Here is a 22,092-nt window from a genome sequence, read left to right on the forward strand (position 1 = left end):
GACTTATTCTGAGAAGCTTTGCCAAAGAAAGTTTACCAAAAAAGTCAACATTAAAAAAGTTAGAGACCGAAGAAAAAAGTGCCTTTCTCTTACAATGGGTCACTTTGATGAAAAACTTCAAAAAAAATTTTTGTATGAAACCATAATTGTAACTCAAAAAAGTAATGATGCAGTTCGATTCGTAGGACCCGAAATAGGGGGAAACCGTCGAATTTGGTCTTGCCTTTTTTTTTTTTTGGAAAAAAACTATCACAGTGTTATTAATGGAAATAATGTTTAAGCTGCTGGTGGTACTAACAACATCAACATGCTTATTTTCGACTGTTAATTCCGGTGTACCAATTGGTGAGTACAACAAAAGACTGGTTAAACCTAAATCTGGTTGACATTATTAAGAAACTGAAAATATTTACTACACTTCCATTCTAAATCCACCTCCGTACAGCAACTGGTGGTCCATCACTGATCTACGAAGGCAAAGACGCCTTGCTCACATGCGTTGTCTCAGAGAATCGCGCCAATAACACAGTGATATGGAAGAAATCCGACGAAATACTCACAGCCGGTATGGTGAGAGTGACGAGCGACACACGTATCAGTGTGTTCCATGACGAAAGTGAGTGGAAGAAAGGTATAAGCACAACAAAATGTTGGCTAATATGGAAAGTATTACATTTATATTATGTTTAGATCCCAAAGGCCTGGAGTCGGGCGGTGAGGTGTGGGTGTTGCTCGTTAGTCGTTTGACTACCGAAGATTCGGGTAGTTACATCTGTGAGCTGAATTCCGAACCTGTGCTAAGGAGTATACATATACTCACAGGTAGGTGTTTGAAGGAGGAGATCACTGGAGACTCAGAGAGACAGATACAATACATTTATAACCTGATATATATTCTTTATTTCGCTCTTAAAATCTACAGTCAAGCAGATACCCAGTGGCAATAGCAACATCACGACCACCACAGAGTCGAGTGATGTCTATCTTGTGCCGCCGCCACTCGACGCCACCGACAATCGTTCGTTTTGGCGTGGACCCACTGTCGCGCCACAAATCACACACGATTTCACCGAATGCTGTGAGCGCGCTAATGTCACCGCCGAATGCATGGGTTTCTGTGATGTGCATAATATAATCGACGGCACAACGGGTATTGAGCCCGAAGCTTGCGAGAAGGACTTTCCGAATATTGTACGTTGCATGGCAGATGGACGCGATCATGTGCCATGCTGTGTGGATAAGCAGATACCGGATTTGTGTCAGGATATGTGCCGCGGTGAGTACACACCCTTCACAGATCTGCTGAAGACCCGTGTGTCTTGCGTACATCACAAGCTCAGCGGTTTGCAGTGCATATTACAGGGTGTGCAGAATATACCCAGCACACCGACCACTGTTACAGTTGATCATGTGTCAGAGACGCGTGTCACTGTGCATTGGTATGAACCGGAAAAGCTAGCGCATAAGGTGACCTACTACAGTGTGAACTTGACGGCACTGCACAGTTTCGATGAAGATGAAGTGTCCAACGCGTACGCTTTGAAGAAACGTCCATTAGAGCAGACGATTATACGCACAGTGCCGGCAAATCAGACCATGCTGTCGCTGCAAGATCTCACGCCGCTCACCATGTATGCGATAGTGATGACGACGCATAATGAGTACGGCTCAAGTTTGCCCTGGACTTTAGTCTATTCAAGTGAGTATGCTTTTGTGCTGTAGCAAGATTCTTAAGATAGAACATATCTTCTCGTATGTCATATTTTAGGTGCCTACGCTTCATGTCCGAGTACAGTAGCTGCCTCTTCCAGGGTTACGGTGTGCTCGCGGATCCACCCTCAATGATACGTACCGTGGCTATGGCCGACAACTTCATCATTTTGGACTGGGATAAACCCAAGCGTTTGGCCGATACAATCAGCACTTATCATGTGAAGTTTAGACGTTTGGGAGAAAGCGATGACTATTTGACTGTGGTGAAGGTGAGTCCAATTCTTTTATAGGGTTTTAAGCTTAAGTCTAGACTTATAATATATGTGGAGACCAGTGTAGATTGTAAGTCGGATGAGTGAGCGTTTAAAAATCTGGGTCCGTTTCATTTACGTCGAGCCTACTGTCGAGGGAAAGGTATATTTTGATCGCCATTCCATTCGATAAAGATCGGCATAGTTGTAAGAGCTCAATCTCTTGATTCTGCCTTTGTCAAAGTTTCTCAGTAACTTTCTGGAAGAGTCAAGTCTCGTTACTGGATCCATCAATTGTTGGTCGGGTTTTTCGTGAACTAATTTTTCGTCCGGGGTCCATGAGATCAAGCCGCTGAAGTGTATCTGTCTATATCATTGAACAGGTTTATAAACGGAGCTCTATTAGATTTTGATCGACTCGTTATCGTTGGTTCGTCTGTTTTAAGTCTTCGGAGAATATTGTGTGAAAATGTCTATTAAATGACCTTCGATCTTTATTTTTGGCTTAGAACTCCGCCGAATAAGGCGCTGGTAAACCCATTGTATAAATATTCTCTATACTTAGGCATTTTAATCCAGAGCTCCCTCACCAAATTGATCAAATATTTTCTTAATTTTTCCTTTACAGTAAAACCCACCACTCATCTTGGAGGGACTCGAACCCGAAGTCTACTATGAATTCTATGTAGTCTCCGTCAATCAATATGGCAAAAGTGAAGCATCACCACATCTCATTACGCACACACAACCCGCCGAGGCGGTGGATGAGCCCGAACCGGTTTACAATATGACAAAATGCTGTCAGGCATCCGGCTTGCTGCCACAATGTGCGCCACTCTGTTCGTACAACATCAAATTGTCGGATATTGAAAAGCTCGGACCGGCGTGTCGAGCGCAAATGCGTAAGTAAAAGAAGAATAAGACGCAAGGACGTAAAAGGAAATAACTTTGGCGTAGATAAATGTTCGACAGAAATTTAATTTCATATTTTTTGTTATTGTTTCTTTCACACTCTCTTACTTTTTCTCTTTGTTTCTCTCCTTTCTTTGCAGCTGTTATTGTGCGCTGCGCCGCCGGCGGACGTGATCACACACCCTGCTGTCAGCGTCGTGGTTATGCCCACCGCCTGCATGACCATCTGTCGTGGTGTCATGCCGCAAAACACTAATGGCGGCAGCGGCAGCAGCAGCAGTGGTGGCGCTCTGAGTGGCAGCAGCTATAGCGGCAGTAATGCCACGACCTCCAGTGATTGTTTGTCCTATGCGGGAAATATTTTGCAGTGTATCGAAGAAGGTGAGTGTAGCTTAACTGTTGTATAGTTAGCTGGCTGTCAGTGGCGCTGGTGAGTAGGCAAGCTGACTGGCAGGTTGGCCGGTTGTCTAGGTGCGCCTATTGATTACACCATGTTGACATTCTTGTTGACTTCATATATATATATACTTTTATTATTATTGTTTAAGACACCCAACGCATTATTGTTGTTGTTTGTTTTTATTGCTTCGTCATTCATACTTTTTTATAAACACACATACTTGTTGCTTTTATTTGCGGACTCAAGCGTAAAGTAAAGTGTTGTTGCATGCTGCTCACACGCTTGCCACACTCCAACTGCGGCAATTTGTTGTTCTTGTTGTATGCTGCACATTATTGTTTGTTTTTATTGTTATTATAAATATAGTAAAACAACATTTCATTGCATTAACCGGTGTTATTGTTGTCAAGTAGCAATCAAACACGCACTGGTATTCAACATTGCAACAACCTTGCTTGCTGCCACAATGGAAGGCAGCAATGAAACAAAAATAACAACAATACCACATTGTTGTTAGTTACTACTTACAACAATATTTGCTTTGCGCTTGAGCCAGACAATGAGTGGCATCAACAGCCTTTGTATTTGCCAATTAAGCAACAATTAAAGCCAATTTGATTGAGAAGCATGCAAGCACCCATATACATACACGCATGGACTTAGCACGCACACGCTTGCATGTACTAATTTGCGTTTAAATTCACTTAAGCTCTCAAAGACAGCCGGACATATGTTTTATGTGTATGCATGTTGCTATATATATTTACATATATATCTCTATATATGTATGTATTTATATGTTTGTGTTTGTATGTGCTAAACTGCATTCTAGTTAATATTTACCTGTGTCCTATTCTTATATGTGCACTTACACATGCAAGAGCTCATTATGGTATAGTCGATTGCGTCTTACTCCAAGGATTTACAAATGTTTGTATGTATGTATGTATGAGTAGAAATATTTATGCATTTGACGTGGTGACTTCAATATATATTTATTGTTGTTGTGGTAATATCATAAAATAATTCTCAAATAATTTTTGGCTTCATACACTGTTTGTATAGTTATTTTTATATTTTTTAACCTAAGTATTATTGAAACATATCAACTTCTCATAGAGTGAATAATTGTAAAACCTTCTAATTTATATGTAGGACATCAGATACTCAGCCACTTCCTTGCTTACTTTGCTCGAACTTATCCTTTCTGTTTCTTATATATATGTAGATATCTATATTTGACTATACCAGTCGAAATGATTTATATTGGATTCCTCACTTTTCAACCTTCAACCCTCTTTTCAGTCCGCTTTATGTGAACTTAGGAGGGATTTATGTCAGTTCTTTGTTCGATTCGTCAATTTTCAAATTTGGCAAATTAAGTACAGGTTTTCAAAATGTAAACCGAGGAGAAAGTGCGACCAAGAAGTCCAACTTACAATTATTATCAGGGTTGCCACATATATTTTGTATATTTTTGTAATGCCAGTTTTTTGGTACTAACTACTAATATATATACCGCTATAATTTAGAACACGGGTAATTGTTTTTGTTCCCATCCATAAAGAAAAAAGTAGGTGATCTCGATCCAAGAAATAAGCGACGGATGAACGTCAAATTCATTGTTAAATGAATGGAAATGAAAATGAAGCCATTTTTATCTACCAAACATCCTCAACAATCGGTTTTATGGACCTTATTTTGGACCCAATAAGTTCTGTAAACTTGTTTGTATTCTCAAACATTATTTAGGGTATGTTTCATATCGTTACTATGACTTTTTGTTGTCTCTGCTTTATCAATTATAGAAGTTTCATGGAGAATCAATGAATCTTGCTTCGGGAATAACCTATACAAGCTCCAATAGACGGAAAAGGAAATAGTATACTCGGATTATTGATAATAGACCTTTGATGAGTTTTGAGGGTTTTCAACATTTTTTTTTTACGTTTTGCACACTTACGACGTTTTACAACTTAACATATAATAATTAGAGTATTTAGAGTATATATTGGAAAATCAATAGGTTTCTAAAAAGTTGATCATAGTTCCATGTGTTTTTTTCCTTTTAATTTTTTTGCTTAAAGATTGCAACCCTGAAGTTGTCTTCATGCTAAATTTGAACTCGATTGATTAACTATTTGACTTCAAATTTGGTAGGAAGCTAAGTTTATGGTTGCCACCATTAATTAAAAATAATCTTAAAATAAAGTCAACCCTAATTTATAGAACCAGCGATCCAGCGCAGTTTTCTACTCTAAACGCCATTTTATTATTACTAGTCATTACATATAACAAGTCACCAGTCAGCAGCCTCTGTCAGTCTTATTCTTATTCTAAGCAAATTTATGACAGCAATGAAAATTTCAACAAATTACCACTGAAAATACCATTAAATTCGTTTTGGCAAATAATTCTGCACCATTTACGCTTAAAGAACATTAAACAATGTTTTCTCATCTTTTATTTTCTTCCTCTCACTCTTGTCACAGGCACCGAGAGCATACCCGGCCCGGCTGAGGATGTGCACGCCACTTCGGTAACAAATACCACAATTAGCTTGACTTGGCGACAACCCGGTTACGAGGCAAGTTCACCCACTGCAGCAACAACAACAGAAAGTGACAGTGAAGTGGAGAGCGACAAAAAAACTACAGGCAACGCGAACAATGAAATTGCCACTGCTGATGGAAGTGATGCGTCGACGTCGTCCAACATTAATGATGATGATATCGATTTTATCGTGCAATATGGCAAAGTCAATAATATGACGCTCTATGAGACTGTGGCGAAACTGGAAAATGTGAGTACCAAAAGCAAGTTATACATACACACATACATATATATATATATATATATAAATACATACACATACTTGGTAGTTGCATTTTAAAACTTCGTTGGTTTTCAATTCACTTGCGGCTAGCAACTTCAATTGACTAAGTTCAGCCCACGCTATCACACATTCATAAATATTCACTCAGTTAATAGCATTGAGGCGCTTGCTCTTGAACTGTGGACTCTCGCATAACCATTTACGTCAGCTGGTCTCGCACTAGATGCAAATTCAGTTGGGTTGTGTAAGACACAGTTATTAGCTTCTTTTTTTGCGTTTTTTTGTTTGTTTTTGGCATACCATGCAAATTAACTAGCTTAGCCGGCAATACAAGCTCTTTAAAGTGTATACTGTACATTTACATTGTAGCATTTTGGCTTTGAGTCTGGCTCTAGTTCTGGATTTGTCTATGGAATTGGCTTTGGCTTCTCAAATAGTTGGCTTCGATGGCTGCTAGTGACTGCAGCTGTGCTGTCACATTTTGTAGCTATTTAATTTCGGTTATGTTTACTTGGCTTAATTGTGTTTGCTGCATTCCAAATCTGGGGTTTCCAGATGCTAGTGTTGGAATTGAAAAATATTTGCATTTGAAAAAAGTGGCCTAATTAGGTTAATTTTATAGGCGGTAAAGAGTTGTGAGGGTGGGAAATAATTCCATTTATGGTTTTCTTCTTTTTGTTCTAGCTGGGAAATTTAGAAGAACAGAAGCTCCTTATAACACATAAACCACTCTTTGGTAACTTTTGATTTCTCCTTTGCCTCCTCCCGATATTATACTTCCGAGAAATTGTCTCGAAGAATCTCTAGAGTCACAACTCTGTCGGCGGGCCTTAGGCAAGTTCCTCCTATCGATAATTAAGGCGATTGTGGGTTTCGAGAGGTTCTATTTGCCACTCAGAATGGTGCTGTGAAACGCTGTATTTACAAGACATGCTTCGAAATTAAAAAAATACTTGCTTGTTTGAAAGTTCGAATTATATATCTCCCTAAAAATGTTGCTATTTCCATTTGTTTTAGTTCTTATAGTCTCCATAAATGCTGAGTGAACCTTAAACGGCATCTACGACTTTTTCCTTGTAAAGAGCCATATTAACTACAATACAATATAGTCCAATATCAATAGTCAATAGTCAATAGTCCAATATGCTGCATTCATTAAATATTGTTATTATTGTCATGAATATCATTCCCTAGCTTTATCCTGAAATTTGCGGTCCAATTTTATAGTATCCATGCCGTCAATATCTATTTCTTTACTCTATCAATAAAATGACAAGAATATTAACATATAATGTAGATTTTGAACAGCTGCCGTCAGCGGTCTTTAACTAAAATGTTAACAGAATAAAGGGTTGTTGGATAAATTCATGATTTATTGAATGAAATATATAATTATCATTGAGGATTATTATGGAATGGCCACAGTTCGATGAAAAAATACACATCGTTGACTGTCGTAATCAAATGATAAATATTCCTTCTAACGAAATTATTGAAAACCCTGTCCATATTTCAAATCAATGTATTCTTAAAAATAATGCTACACAAGGGAGCTATGCAAATGTGGTGAAAGGCAACACAACGCAAATGCAAATGCCCCAAAACCAACCAAATGGAAGCATTGAAACAATGATTTTAAACCTAACCCAATGTATGACACAATTTATGTCTACTATGCAAAATATGATCCAAGAGGTAATCAAAGCACAAAATCAAATGTTGCAAACTTTTTTAAGTAAAAAATGAGCGTACTTAACATTTGTATATGGAATGCTAACGGTGTTAACCAACATAAATTGGAGCTTATTAGATTTCTGAATGAAAATAATATAGATGTAATGCTATTGTCAGACCCCCATCTTACGAATAAAAACAATTTCTTTATATCGGGGTATAGACTCTATGTTACAAATCACCCAGATGGAAAGGCACATGGTGGAACAGCAGTGTTAGTTAGAAAACGACTAAGCCACCACGCATTAGAATCTCATGCCACAGCGCAGTTACAAGCTACAACAATATCTATAAAAAATCGTTGCGGAGACTTAAACCTGACGGCTATATACTGTCCACCTCGTTTTAAAATTACAGAGAGCGAATTTAAAGACTTTTTTGGAACGCTAGGTCATAGATTTCTAGCAGGTGGAGATTACAATGCAAAACATATGTATTGGGGCTCACGACTTATTAATCCGAAAGGACGACAGCTGTATCAAACAATTATAAATATGCGCAATAACCTTGATATAATATCTCCGGGTAAGCCAACATATTGGCCTAGTGATCGTAAAAAAATACCAGATTTAATTTATTTTGCTGTGATCAAAAATATAGATAAATCGCACATAACAATAGATACAAGTACTGACCTATCTTCTGATCACTCTCCTATACTAATAAAGTTATGTGAACAACCCATATTTGTTGAAAAGATAAGATGTTAGCCCCACTACATCTCACAAAACGAACTGGTTAAAATACAAAAAATACGTGAGTAGCCACATAAATATTGAAAACAAAATAAATACAGAAAGAGATATTGACAAAAGTATAAGGGAACTCAATGATATAATTATTAACGCAGCGGTCTTAACAACACCAAAGAAAAATTATAAGCCACTTAGTCTCAGAAAAATCAGCAATAGAGAAATAGAACAGCTTGTAAATGAAAAAAGACGTGCTAGGCGAGAATGGCAGATAATCGCTCCCCTTCCACTCAGCTGCAGTTGAAATCTGCTGTACGCAAATTAAAAAAAATCGCTTAAACGCGAGGAAGAATTCAACAATGAAATATATATAAAGAAGCTGTGTCCAAACTCATGCAAGCAAAATTCACTATGGAAAGCCCAAAAGTCCATGAAGCCACCAGTCGACTTCAACATGCCTATACGAGACTTGGGTGGAAATTGGGCTCGCAGTGATGAGGAAAAGGCTACTTGTTTTGCAAATCACCTAGAAAAGGTATTTCAACCAAATTGCCCAAAGAATAACTTTAAGTTGTCAATCTTACCTAACACAGCAAATGAGTCGCCCGAGTCCTTTAAGACTTCACCTTCTGAAATTATTAACATCATAACAGAACTTAATCCAAAAAAGTCGCCAGGACATGATAATATCACTCCAAAATTGCTAATTGAGTTACCAAATATTGATGTAGAGGTGCTCTCTTTGCTCTTCAATGCAATTCTAAGTTTTGGATACTATCCAATTTCGTGGAAAAAGTCGCAGATTATCCTGATAGATAAACCTGAGAAAAACTTGACACAGCCGTCTTCATACAGACCAATCAGTCTTCTACCCTGCCTTTCTAAAATATTTGAAAAGGTGCTCCTATCAAAGATGTCTCCTTTCCTCCACGAAAATAATGTAATACCAACGCACCAATTCGGGTTTCGTGCAAAACATAGTACAATAGAACAAGTAAATAGAATAACTAACGAAATAAGAAAAGCATTCGAGCACAGAGAGTACTGTTCAGCTATATTTCTAGACGTGGCTCAGGCGTTTGATAAAGTGTGGCATGAAGGCCTTTTATATAAGATTAAAAAGATTCTACCTTTAGAATTGTATAAAATATTGAAGTCTTATCTAAAAAATAGACAATTTATGGTTAAAGTAGGAGATTCATTTTCATTTCTGATGAACGACAGATAAGGGCTGGAGTACCACAGGGAAGTGTTTTAGGCCCAACTTTATACATTATATATACAGCTGATCTTCCAACTGCTAATAATGCCTTGACATCAACTTTTGCGGATGACACAGCTTTAGTGAGTCGTAACAAATGCCCCATTATAGCATCAAGAATATTAGCGAAGCACTTAAGTTCTGTCGAAGAATGGCTAGCAAACTGGCGTATAAATGTAAATGAACAAAAGTGCAAGCATGTTACATTCTCCCTAAGACCAAAAATGTGCCCGGCAGTAAAAATGAACAATATTCTAGTGCCTCAAGCGAATGAAGTTACCTATCTTGGTATTCACCTAGATAGAAGGCTTACGTGGAGAAAACATATATCTAGTAAAATAACTAGCATGAAGATAAGAGCTGCAAATTTAAATTGGCTTTTAAATAAAAACTCTAAACTTAGCCTAGACAACAAAGTACTTTTATACAATGCGGTCATAAAGCCGATTTGGATGTATGGCATTCAACTGTGCATTGCCATTGACTTAGTTACGAATTTGCGGAACGTTATGGCATGCTGCTGTGGCAAGTAGCCGTTTGCGCATGCGCGGCGCATTAAAAGCACACTAACACACACACTCAGGCGTTAAATGAGCGCTTTTGTGTGCATTTAAGTGCCGAAACTTGGCAAATTTATTATTTTTATTGCTTTCGACGCTTGTTTGATGCACACTGCACTGCGCGTACTCGTTTATGTGTGTCATATGTTGGCGCGCTGCTGCTGCTGTCATTAAGCGTGAAAATATTAACACATAACAACAACAATAAAAGACTCTATGGCTGAGGCAGCAGTGTCAATAACTAGTTGTTGAAACGTGCAACTTTGCCGGAGAGTCCATTTGCCACCGCCGCTTGTTGCTACTACGGCTAATATCTGACAAACGCTTTTAAGATTTAAGCATGTTCAATGTTAAGTGTTGTTGTTGTTTTGTAGGTTTTGTTCGCGTTTTTTCCGGAGTAAATACAAAGCAATGAAAATAATTATGTAACTCTCTTCAAATAGACATGTATTTGTGCTACAAGTGTGTGGTAAAATGAAAAGCTAGTCTAAGGAAATATATAGCAACTTGTTTATACCATCGGCCACATAGAACACATATTTGCTTATTACATTTTTTTTAATGGTTTTTTGGTTTTTCTTTTATTAGTGGTATTACAGTGGATTTGGGATCACCATTTTCAGATTAACTCTAACCCTACATTTTTTATGTATCTAAGAATAGTCCACACACGCTGCGTGCCAATTCCGACAATTTGACATTCTTCAAACAATTAAATGCTTCGAAATAATTGGTTCCACCGCCACCAAATACCGAAAGCTAAATCGTACGCAGAAACGAAAAATGAAACAACAAAAACAAATTTTTCGCGCGCATTCGTCAAAAATTGAAAACCAACCATATTACTGGTATTCATGCTATTGTAGCAGCAGCAAATTTCATACACACATATAGACATACATACACACTGAGAAAACAATACAATTTTAAAAATTCCAATTTCAATTTCAAATTTTCAATTGCATGCATTAATCGATTGATGCCGAACTGATTGGCTGTGGCCGTTGTGGTGCTATTGTTGCTGCTGTTGTTACGGTTGCTTCGCTATTAATGGAAAATATGGCGTTGCTGACCGCCAACCGACGAACCGTGGAATCGCCGACCAAAAACCGCCCATCCACCGAAATATACCAACAATGCGCTACGCACCAAACGCCCAACTACAAATACATTGCCTAATCACCCAACCCACACTGGTTGGCTTGGTTGATGCGCGCTCTCTCCCAATTTGGCTTTGCTGCATACAGGAATTGACCACAAATGAGACCAGCATTGCGCTGACGAATTTGGAGCCGCACGCATTGTATCGCATCATGGTGGTGACGCGCGGACGTTATGGTACAGCGCATCTTCAATGTTGCTGATCAATACCACCGATGATGAGAATGGTGAGTGTGGTTTAAATAGTACCTTTACATATATAGAAACTTAAATGAAAATATTGCTAAAAAACATGCATATTCACACATTTTGGTACATACCCTGTAGGAAAAATTTAACTTGATTTTATAACTAGTGCGGATTTCATGAGTTTAGGTTCCAAACTATTATTTTCTTCTTTTTTTATCGGACCTTATTTTTTGTAAGTCCTCATATCTAAACTTCTTCTAATCCTATTAATCGCCGTCGAATGCTGGTGATTAGGTTCAGATTCACTTGGACTGTCACCAAGAAATTTGAAACTTTCAAATTTTAGTCTATTTAGACACTACTTTAGCCTCCCAATTTCTAGTGGAATCATTTTATATTGTAACTTAAATAATACTAACGGAAAGTTACAGAAAGTTATCGACATCTCATATATATATATATATATATCCTATAATATAAATAACACTGTGATAGTCAAAAAAAAAAGACAAGACCAAATTCGACGGTTTCTCCCTATTTCGGGTCCTACGAATCGAACTGCGTCATTACTTTTTTGAGTTACAATCATGGTTTCATACAAAAAATTTTGTTGAAGTTTTTCATCAAAGTGACCCATTGTAAGAGAAAGACACATTTTTCTTCGGTCTCTAACTTTCTAATGTTGACTTTTTTGGTAAACTTTCTTTTGCAAAGCTTCTCAGAATAAGTCCGTCTTTAAGTCCTTAGATGACTGTAAACCCCAAAATCAATGTTTTTTGTGTCCTTATAGCCAATATGTCGAAAAAACTGAAATTTAATTTAATTTTCTTTTAATGTTTTTTCCCTCACGTTTCGTCAATATTTTAATTTACCCTTTGATACTTATACATTAAGTGACATCTTGTAATAGTAAGCAATGGTTTATAACGGTCATAACGAAGTTCCAGGCAATTTTTTCATTTGGCCTTAGAAGTTCTCCGAATTTTGCGTTCTTCATAATGTTTTTTTCTCGGGGTTTTTGGTCGTTTTTGGGGTTTACAATCATCTAAGGACTTAAAGACGGTCTTATTCTGAGAAGCTTTGCCAAAGAAAGTTTACCAAAAAAGTCAACATTAGAAAGTTAGAGACCGAAGAAAAATGTGCCTTTCTCTTACAATGGGTCACTTTGATGAAAAACTTCAACAAAGATTTTTGTATGAAACCATGATTGTAACTCAAAAAAGTAATGATGCAGTTCGATTCGTAGGACCCGAAATAGGGGGAAACCGTCGAATTTGGTCTTGTCTTTTTTTTTTTTTTAGAAAAAGCTATCACAGTGTAATTAGTTCGATTGGAGCAGTTTTTAAGCAATGAAGAAAGTCTTTGCCGAAGCAAAATCAGTTTAAAATGTAAATCTATTACCTAATTAAACTGGTGGCAAGCTTTTAGGATAATAGAAAAATAGTTATAAAATAGTCATTTACAGATTACTACCACAATGATACACAAAAAATTCTTACAGGATAACTATACCATACACACACTGAAATAGTTATGCAGACATATGTACTTATGTACAATAGGCGAGAGTATTAGCCGACCAAATGCGGTTTGGCATATGACATTGGTTGGCTCATTGTGATGTATTTTTCGGATGGTTACATTTGGAAATTTTAATTTTATTTTCACTAACCTAAGCTTCGCTTGCTTTGGTCTTTTCAACTATACGAGCGTATATGTAAATAAACCCGCTTTTATGGTCTCGCTGACTGACAAAACACACATATTTTCTCATTTCATTTATAGCCACAATCAAGAATGATACCAAGGTGCACCATCGCCGCCGCATTCGCTGTCGATTACATCACACAGCGCGACCTGGATGCAATTGACTTGGCAGCCACCAGAATATTCGCATCCGAATGAGAAGATTACCTACAGGTGAGTGGAAATGAATGGATGAATGACAGATTGAGAGTAACAAAAAGGAAGTGATATTTTATAGAAATCAGTTTGGGCGACGCAAAATAGTATTTTGGTTAAGTGATCCACAACTGATTTTGGATTAAAAAAGATACTTAAATAGTTGAAGGTAGATCTCACTAACTAATACCCCTGATGTTTAGAACGACATCGAGTCCGACACCTATAAAATAACTCGACAAGGTATTCATAGTAATCTAAGTGGGGTTTAAACGATATTTTGAAATTCAGTGGCTTTTGATCTTGAAATTTGAAAATAATCGAAAGTTCCAGACATAGTTCGCCAGTACTACCCTAAAAGAGACTGACTTATAAAGTGAAAGCGATATTAAGAACCCAAGGTTAACTACTATGACTTGTTCTATAAAACCTGATAAATACTAGTCGACCAAGTTGCTGAAAGAAGTCTCAACTTTGCTAACCACAAGAACATCGTGTTTCAGTTTATATCACTTTGGATTATCACTAGATTTCCAATTCAAATATCCTTCTTCATCTATCACCGACTCGATGAAGGCATCAGTGAGTTGCTTAGTCATGAGCCATATTTCAATTGACCCTTTCGTTAATTTCGTGGCATACTTGATTGAACGAGCCTCAAAATACTCGAATAAGTTTTTCCATTTTGATGCATTCCCATCTGTTTCAAATCTGGTTTCAACGGATCCTTATGAAAGCCCCCAAGATATTTGATTTCAGTGTTGAAATATTTATTTCCCTTTCGACCTCCTGTCCTAGAGTCTATCACAAACCGATGAAATCAGAGAGATTCAACAAAATCGAAACTAAAGTGGCATGGCTTCGCATGAGCAATCTGAAACCCAGCTCACAACACATACTTTACGTCGAAGCAATTGGTGAGCATGCGACATCTCTTCCCTCCGAGACGCTAGTGGCATGGACTGATCCAGCGTTGCCGGCATTTTTTGATGTAAGTGAGGAATTCCCATAGTACCAAAGGCTATCTACAAATGTACCTATAAAATAATTTGTATAATCTACAGCCGCCATCAGTACATCCTGCAGACAATATACACGAAGGCGGTTCGATGACCATACTCTGCTTAGCTTTAGGTAATCCTGCGCCAACCATTTCGCTCTACGTCGGTGGACATTTGGTGCGTCAGGACACGTCAAGACACATGGTTACAGTTATACACAATGTCACCGCTGACATGGAACATATTTCCTACTATGCAGACAATGGTTATGGTGTGCCCATGCAGGCCACAAGAAGAGTCAATATTTGCTGTGAGTATCAAGAGGCTTGAGAGGAAGTACATGAGGTCGTTCCAGGAATAACACTAATATCTACACTGTTCAATTCTTTCTTCTTTTACAGATGCACCAAAAATTGCCGCCGCCGGCATCACAGTCGCCTCTCTTGGCGATGAGGTTGAGCTGCGTTGCACAGTTGATGCGAAACCGACACCAAAGACCATCTTCTGGCGTGATCACGATGGCCGTGTGCCAGTCATACAGGGCGGTCACTTTGATATCTCCACCAAAATGAATGAATCGCACACCAATCTCTACACAATGTCGTTGCGAATCAATAAAATGTTAGCGACGGATGTGGGTGATTACTTCTGTCATGCGGAAAATGCGTTCGGCTCTGCGACATCGGCGGTTTCTGTGCGTATACGCACGACACCAGCGCTGGGACGCAATGTCTCAGAGTGTTGTCGTCAAATGAATGTATCGATGGCCTGCCGTGCCGCTTGTAGTTATTACGTCGACATCGAAGCTATCGCCGACAGACCCGAGTGTATTGTGGACTTTGATAAGTTGATGAAATGCGCGGCGGACGGTTCGGATCATCGCAGCTGTTGTGCGGATGCGAATGTGCCGAGAAAGTGTTTGAATTGGTGTCGCGGTGATGCGGTGCGTTCGAAGGAGATCTGTAGCTTACAGTATTCACGTACAATTGTGGGCTGCTTTGAGATGAACAGGGATAAACTGCCGGGACCACCGGAGAATATTGCTGTCAGCGTTGTTTCGGACAATGAAGTGATGATTAGGTGAGTAATCTGAAGGATGGGGAATTGAGTATAATCCGAGACAATGTCGGAAGATATTTAGTGTTAGGGTTAGGGATGCAGTTTAAGGTGATAAGGTACTGAAAATTCAGTTTCGAGTTCCGTGTTCATTCCGGTTCTCGACTGTTTTGAGGATCGCCACCTTTTAACTTCGATCAGTTTATAATATTTCCCACTATTCCTTCTTAAATATCTCAGATGGGATCCGCCACAAAAGAACCCCAACGTTGTCGAAGGTTATCGGATATTTTACCACGAAGCAGTCATACTGGCAAGCGACTCGAGTGAGTCCAGTGGTGATGGCATGACCTACAATGCAACAACACTGCAAAATAACACCGAAATCAGACGCATTGATGTGAAGGACACCACGGTGAATATAAATGGACTAAAGAAGGATGTGCTCTATATGTATGTATATGTGCTCGTGGTGAAAGCTGGCAATTCATTTGGTGAGTTTGCTAATGATTTTTTAATAAAATATATCTAATATTATAGAACTTGCATATATAAATTGTATCATACAAATACCAACAACAATTTTTAATCAATGACCACATTAAATTTGACTTTCAGGCGCCAGCATTCTCACCGACCCCATTAAATTCAAGCTAGGCGATCATCATGTCACCTCAGCGACAACATATTCGAATGCTGTCGGCATCGTCAGTGGCATTGTGGCCAGCATTTTGGCTGTGCTATTAGCTGCTGCGGCCATTGTATTTTATCGGCGTCATCGTGCACGTAACGGTAAGGCTGTTAATGGTGTGGCATTTGAGAATCCAACATATACACGCGGACTGGAGCAAGTTCAGGTGAGTGCGGGTGGCGGTGGTGTGTTCTAAAATTTAAATTATACTATATGTTTGTAGATGTGTGTTTGATGTGTTAGTTATATTGGGGGATCGTAAGTATCTGTGTGTTGTTGTGTGTTGATATTGAAATTGGATAATTGTTTGAGGTTATTTTGGGTAATGGTGGATAGATAATGGCATATAAGCAAGTTAATGGTAAGGAAAGCAAATGTGTTTGGAATTAAATTTGGAATTTTGAACAAAATAAAATATTAAAAATTCAGTGATTTTCGGAAAATTGGAAAATTATAACTTAAAATAAAGACAAAAATTTGATAACCGAAAAGTCACAATGTCATTCAATGTCTGCTTATTATTTGGTTTTGGTCGGGATGAAGGTTTCTTCAAATTTTGCAAAAAAAAGTACAATGTTATTAGATCAGCTATTCGATCCAAATATTTGGGAATAATTCAACCACCTCTTGGATATCCAATTGGCTCCCCTTCTCTTCCTAATATACATCTTGAAAGTAAAAACGGTCAATAAATACAATATTAGTTTATTATTTGACACTGGCGACACCTTGCTTGTTTTTATTGAAATTAATATGAAATCCTCTGTAATGTAGTAATATATCCAAATTGGGATTTGAGATTCTGTTTGGAGTATATAATGCAATTCAGAAATGATGAAAATTTAGTCAGAGTTGCATAACTGCATAATTTGTCATCGATGGGTCTAGACTCAGTAACTGACAAATTCAACCACTTAATAGCTTTCAAAAATATCTACGCCCAAATATACCAGTTGAATTATTCCCTCTACTTTGTTGTTGTTTCTTTAATGCCATTAAATTTTAATTAAAAATTATATTTCCCCTTTCTTCTTTCTATTCCATAAACATTTTCTTTTAATATCTCCGAAATTCAAAAAATTATATATATTTTTTGAATATATTTTATCCACATCCATCCCAATTTTTTCTTGCAACAAATACACGCAATGAATATTTATTTGCTAATCCCCAAAATAAATTCCATGCTTTTCACTTTCACTTTGCTTATGCAAGCGAGACGGAGTAAAAAAAGTAAAGCGAAAACAAATGGCCGACGAAGTGTGTAAGCTCAAGCCTTTTTTCACTTTTATTAATACCGTAAAAACCAGGAAAGATAGGAAATGTAAAAAAAATCAGAAAATCCCCCTCTGTGAGTAATTCCCAACTGCAATATTTGACTTTTTTTGCGTAAATGCTAAAGCTGCAGCTGCAGCAGCTTAACTGGCCGCTTAAGCCCATTTACATAACTTACAGCGGGAATAAACGACACCTGGATATATTGTATTGATGCGGGCACACTCGCACGCAGAGGCATACATGTGTGTATGTATTTGTAAAAGTGCGAGTGTGCACATGTGCATAAATATTTATGTGTTTGTGGATTTGTATATATATATATATATATATATATATATATGAGTGTGTACACATACAGTCATATTTATATTGGCATCTGCCGTAGAGTAACCCAGTATTGACCTGGAATATAGTGCTTTTGACTAGCATTAGTGGTGTGCAGTGCTTACCAAAATGGTATTAGGGTGGTTAAAAATATTTCAAATATTAATTGAGAAGAAATATGGCTTAATTATGGTAACTAATTATGATCATAGTATTTAAAACAAAAACTATATAAAAATATATACAGTTTAATTCATAAAATCAAATAATTAAAATTTAAAGAAAAGAACATATATTTAATTTCTACTAACGTAAAATTTAGAAATATTTCAAAGTTGAGCTTGAGTGTGTTTAATATTTATTCTTATAAATTTAATAAATTTAATTATTAACTAAAAAATCTATATTTGGAAAAAAATTTATAAATATCGAAACATTTAAAATTAAAATACATTTTAAAAGATAGTAAAAAAACAAAAACCGAAAGGAAATATATTATTAAAAATAATTCAATGTTATAAATAAAGTAAATATTCCATATAATGAGGGTTCAAAAATTAATTAATTAAAAATTAGTTATGAAAAACGTGTGTAGTGGTTAAAGAGGCGTCCTACGCATGTACTATTTTCCGTGGATCCCTTAAAAGGCTTCTAAAAGTAATGGATAATAAGTTCGTGAAGCATGTAGGAGAAATGTAAGCGCCAAGAAACAAAAAAAAAATAGATTAATGGCTTAACTGAAATTAATATAAGATATTTAAAAATTAACAGTGAAAATTTACTGTAACTGTAAACTGTAGAAAAGTTGAAAAAGTTTGCAAATTAAAAATTGAAATTTCAAAAACAAAAACAATTTGTTTAACAAATTTGTTAAAAAAAGAAATACATTTTCTTTGAATAATAATAATTTTTCTATATTAAAAAAGATATTTTAAGTAAAGCTTGTATGGTTTGTGTATGAACCACATAAAACATTATTTATAAAATTGTTATTCTTCTTCTTCTTCTTAACTGGCGTAGAAACCGCTTACGCGGTTATAGCCGAGTCCACAACAGTGCGCCACGCATCTCTCCTTTTGGCGGTTTGGCGCCAATTGGTAATACCAAGTGAAGACAGGTCCTTCTCCACCTGGTCCTTCCACCGGAGTGGAGGTCTCCCTCTTCCTCGGCTTCCACCAGCGGGTACTGCATCGAAAACTTTCAGAGCTGGGGCACTTTCATCCATTCGAACAACATGACCCAGCCAGCGTAGCCGCTGTCTTTTTATTCGCTGGACTATGTCTATGTCGTCGAACAACACATACAGCTCATCATTCCATCTTCTGCGGTATTCGCCGTTGCCAATGTTTAAGGGACCGTAAATCTTCCGCAAAACCTTTCTCTCGAAAACTCCTAGTGCCGTCTCATCGGATGTTGACACCGTCCACGCTTCTGCACCATAAAGTAGGACGGGAATGATGAGGGACTTGTAGAGTTTAGTTTTTGTTCGTCGAGAGAGGACTTTACTTTTCAATTGCCTACTCAGTCCATAGTAGCACCTGTTGGCAAGAGTGATTCTGCGTTGGATTTCAAGGCTGACATTATTATCGGTGTTAAAGTTGGTTCCTAGGTATACGAAATTATCTACAACTTCAAAGTTATGACTGTCAACAGTGACGTGGGAGCCAAGACGCGAATGCGCTGACTGTTTGTTTGATGACAGGAGATATTTCGTCTTGTCCTCGTTCACCACCAGACCCATTCGCTTCGCTTCCTTATCCAGGCGGGAAAAAGCAGAACTAACGGCGCGGGTGTTGTTTCCGATGATATCAATATCATCGGCGTACGCCAGGAGCTGTACACTCTTGTAGAAGATTGTACCTTCTCTATTTAGCTCTGCAGCTCTTATAATTTTCTCCAGCATCAAGTTAAAGAAGTCGCACGATAGCGAGTCACCTTGTCTGAAACCTCGTTTGGTATCGAACGGCTCGGAGAGGTCCTTCCCGATCCTGACGGAGCTTTTGGTGTTGCTCAACGTCAACTTACACAGCCGTATTAGTTTTGCGGGGATACCAAATTCAGACATCGCGGCATAAAGGCAGCTCCTTTTCGTGCTGTCGAAAGCAGCTTTAAAGTCGACAAATAGATGGTGTGTGTCGATCCTTTTTTCACGGGTCTTCTCCAAGATTTGGCGCATGGTGAATATCTGGTCAGTTGTTGATTTTCCAGGTCTAAAGCCACACTGATAAGGTCCAATCAGTTTGTTGACGGTGGGCTTTAGTCTTTCACACAGTACGCTCGATAGAACCTTATAAGCGATGTTAAGGAGGCTTATCCCACGATAGTTGGCGCAGATTGTGGGGTCTCCCTTTTTGTGGATTGGGCAGAGTACACTGAGATTCCAATCGTCGGGCATGCTTTCTTCCGACCATATTTCGCAAAGAAGCTGATGCATGCACCTTATCAGCTCTTCGCCGCCGTATTTGAATAGCTCGGCCGGCAATCCATCGGCCCCCGCCGCCTTGTTGTTCTTCAAGCGGGTAATTGCTATTCTAATTTCTTCACGGTCGGGCAATGGAACATCTGTTCCATCGTCGTCGATTGGGGAATCGGGTTCGCCATCTCCTGGTGTTGTACTTTCACTGCCATTCAGCAGGCTGGAGAAGTGTTCCCTCCACAAACACAGTATACTCTGGTCATCAACCACTAGATCACCGCTGGGGGTCCTACAGGAGTGTGCTCCGGTCTTGAAACCTTCAGTTAGTCGCCGGATCTTTTCGTAAAATTTTCGAGCATTACCCCTGTCGGCCAGCTTGTCAAGCTCTTCATACTCACGCATTTCTGCCTCTTTCTTTCTTTTTCTGCAAATGCGTCTCGCTTCCCTCTTCAGCTAAAATTGTTATTGTTTAAGTACAATAAGTCCATGTGGCAGAGTAGCTTATGGGGAATCTAACCTCACATGGTATTCTCAGTATGTGTTATAACTAAATTTAGAAATAGTTTCTGCATAGAAATACCATTAAATTAAACATTTAAATTTATTTAATCTAAAATTTAAGTTTTAATAAATACAATTTTTTTTTTAATTTTAAACCAAATTTAGATAATAATTTTTTAGCATCCAAAAGTTCTAAATTGAAAGCAGCTCACCATTTTTTTTAAATGATTGGCAAACAGTTTGCTTTCAAAATGTAACTTAACTTGCATGTATGCCACTATCCTCAACCTTGTATGGGTATGTGCGAATGTTAAAGCGAGTTATTTTGCTTGTTTTTGCAATTTTTAATCCACTTTGCATATTTTTTATTTACCCATACTATATATATTCATACGTGTGTATTTATGTACTTGTATAAATACTTCAATTTGAAACTAATTTTAATAAATATTTTTCTGTTCTCTTTCTTTTTCCTCCTGTTTATCTTTCTTTCATGTTCCGTGTATTTGTTTGCGTGGCTGGGCCAATGAAATGACACAATGTCTCCCCGCATTCCTTTATTCAATTTATTTTACTATGCTATATGTGCAACAACTACCACCACTACTGCATCAACCACTACTAATAACGCCGATGCTGCGCAGCTGTTTTTGTTTTTGCCACTTGCGCGTGGATTGTGTATGTATTTACATATGTGTGGCTAAAATTCGACTTATGGATGTGTCAACGAACGAACTACAACAACAACAATTCTTTATCATCGATAAAGATGAAATGGCGACGTAAATAAAATCATAAAATCTACAACAAATAGCGCTTTGGCAAACAACACGAACTTGGCAACTATGCGCGGATATAAATATTGAAATTTGAATTTGAAAAATATAAATATATTAATTTAAACAAATACTAATAATACTTAAAATAAAATAAAATAAAATAAAATGAAATGAAATGAAATGAAATGAAATAAAATGAAATAAAATGAAATAAAATGAAATGAAATGAAATGAAATGAAATGAAATGAAATGAAATAAAATAAAATTATAATTGAAAATTACCAACGTGTTATGAACAATAACAATTTGCTATCAAACACAACATTGGCACGCAAAAATTAATCAATATTGTTTTTATCGACAATAATGGCAACAATGACTGTTAAAACAATTGCTTCGTCAATGAGTTTTTTGTCCAACGAAATTGCAACAAC

The 22,092-nt window shown here is 37.5% G+C and overlaps 1 pseudogene; it reads left to right on the top strand.

The window, feature by feature from the left end:
* Window positions 1-262: 262 nt before the first annotated feature.
* LOC105220151 (Ig-like and fibronectin type-III domain-containing protein 1) overlaps window positions 263-22,092 on the top strand; it is a 54,671-nt pseudogene continuing 32,841 nt past the window's right edge.

This window comes from Zeugodacus cucurbitae, chromosome 4 (genome assembly GCF_028554725.1).
Source record: "Zeugodacus cucurbitae isolate PBARC_wt_2022May chromosome 4, idZeuCucr1.2, whole genome shotgun sequence".
Lineage (NCBI taxonomy): Eukaryota > Metazoa > Arthropoda > Insecta > Diptera > Tephritidae > Zeugodacus > Zeugodacus cucurbitae.